Raw genomic sequence first — 1,976 nt, forward strand, 5'->3', positions numbered from 1 at the left:
ATTTTAATCGCTGTAGCCCAAGGTACTTGTGCGAGGGGAGCAGGCGTGCGCGCGCGTGTGTGTGCAGAGATACATCCATATCATAATGTTGCCTTCTTTATGACATCGACGTATGAATATATTTTCCACCATGTTTTGCCTCGTAACTCTCCATCTCCCATCTTTAATTCACAAAACTTAATTCATATTTTAAGCGTTCAATTTTCCCTCATCAGTTTTTCCTTTTGATTTAACTGTTCTGAATTATACACTGCTTCATTTGTTTTTAGTATTAACACCGACGCATTATTCGTTCTTATTCAGATAGTGTATGCTTTCAGCTTTCATGGCTCACATACAATGTAGGGGCATTTAAAACTCTAATGATTCGAAAAATAAATGTGAAAACTTTAGGATGTTATCTTTTCTCACTTTTTATACGATTGGAATAACTATTTTTGCCTTATACGTTTAGTTTGTCAAGTTTTGACTTAATCAGTCACACTTATAGTTTTACTGCATAAGATTTATCTGAAACCTTATAACAGGTCTTGTTGTGGGAATTGTATTGATTAATTATATCAAGAATAGAAAGAGCTTCGCCTACCATGAATTCTTGGTTGTGATTTTCTCATTTAAATTGCTTTGATTTAAATTAATTTTTTTAAAATTCTAAGTTTAGTTAAAAGAAAAAAAGTTGCTTTTGATAATTAGCCAACAGGCTAAACTAAGTCTTATAAGTAGTAATACTTTCAGTCAGCATCATCATCATCATCCCATCATCCTCATCAGTAGTAGTAGTAGTAATATTAGTAGTTGCAGCAGCAGCACATAGTAGTAATTGTATTAGTATTAGTAGTAGTAGTAGCGGCGGCGGTGGTAGTGGTGGTTGTGGTAGTAGTAGTAGTAGTAGTAGTAGTAGTAGTAGTAGTAGTAGTGGTAATAGTATTTGTTCATTGAAAAACCACACTCCTGTTTCACAGCGACGGTTTTTAAAAGCTGTAATTAATATTACATTTTCCTAACAAATTACTTTCTCATTCCCTCTTTCTTTCAGTGCCCATGCACGAATAAACACATACACACACACGCGCACACAGAACCACACATATTGACATACCCACACAAACACTCACACACACATATATATACTATCTTTATGTCATATTTTAGTATGCCTTCCTTAAATATAGATTACAATACATAAGTTTTCGATTATAACCTATGTAAGGTACGTTTATGGATGAAAAACTAATCCGAAGTTTGATCGATCGCATCCTGCCTCTATGAGAATATTAATACAAGTTTGACTGCTACCTATTGTGATCATACTTATAATTATCACTGAGTGTGGCTTCTGCGTCTGTTCTGTGCTCGTTTCTTTGTTTAAAATATCTATTGTGTTTTAACGTGAATATGTCCACTGACAAGTGTTCCAGTTTATCTGTTTCTATATTTTAAGGAGTAACATATTCATGGCTATGTGCTTCTTGGATCATATGTTCCTGTGTCAAAGCGTACTTCATTTACCTACTCTATTGTTGTAGAGCCACACCGACACATACTCTCTCCGTCTCTCTCTCCCTCTCTCTGCCCCTCTCTCTCACACACACAAATACACATATGCACTCACAAACACACATATACATATACATATGTACAGTAATCTCTCGACTATCGTGGGTCCCGAAATAGAAACAGTACTGTACTCTATATTTTTTAAAATTAATTTTATAACTTGTATATGTTTAATCATAAAAGCAAGATGGAGATACACACACGGTGGAATAGGTGTAAACTTAAATAATAAAAAGCGATAAGTGAACCGCGATATGGCAAGGGCTTGCTGTACATATAGATAGACAGGCAGGCAGGCAGACATACAGTAGGTAGGTAGGTAGGTAGGTAGGTAGGTAGGTAGATGGATAGATATATCGATAGTTATATATATATATTATATATTATATATTATATATATATATATATATATATATATA

This window comes from Octopus bimaculoides, chromosome 5, assembly GCF_001194135.2.
Source record: "Octopus bimaculoides isolate UCB-OBI-ISO-001 chromosome 5, ASM119413v2, whole genome shotgun sequence".
In the NCBI taxonomy this organism is placed as follows: domain Eukaryota; kingdom Metazoa; phylum Mollusca; class Cephalopoda; order Octopoda; family Octopodidae; genus Octopus; species Octopus bimaculoides.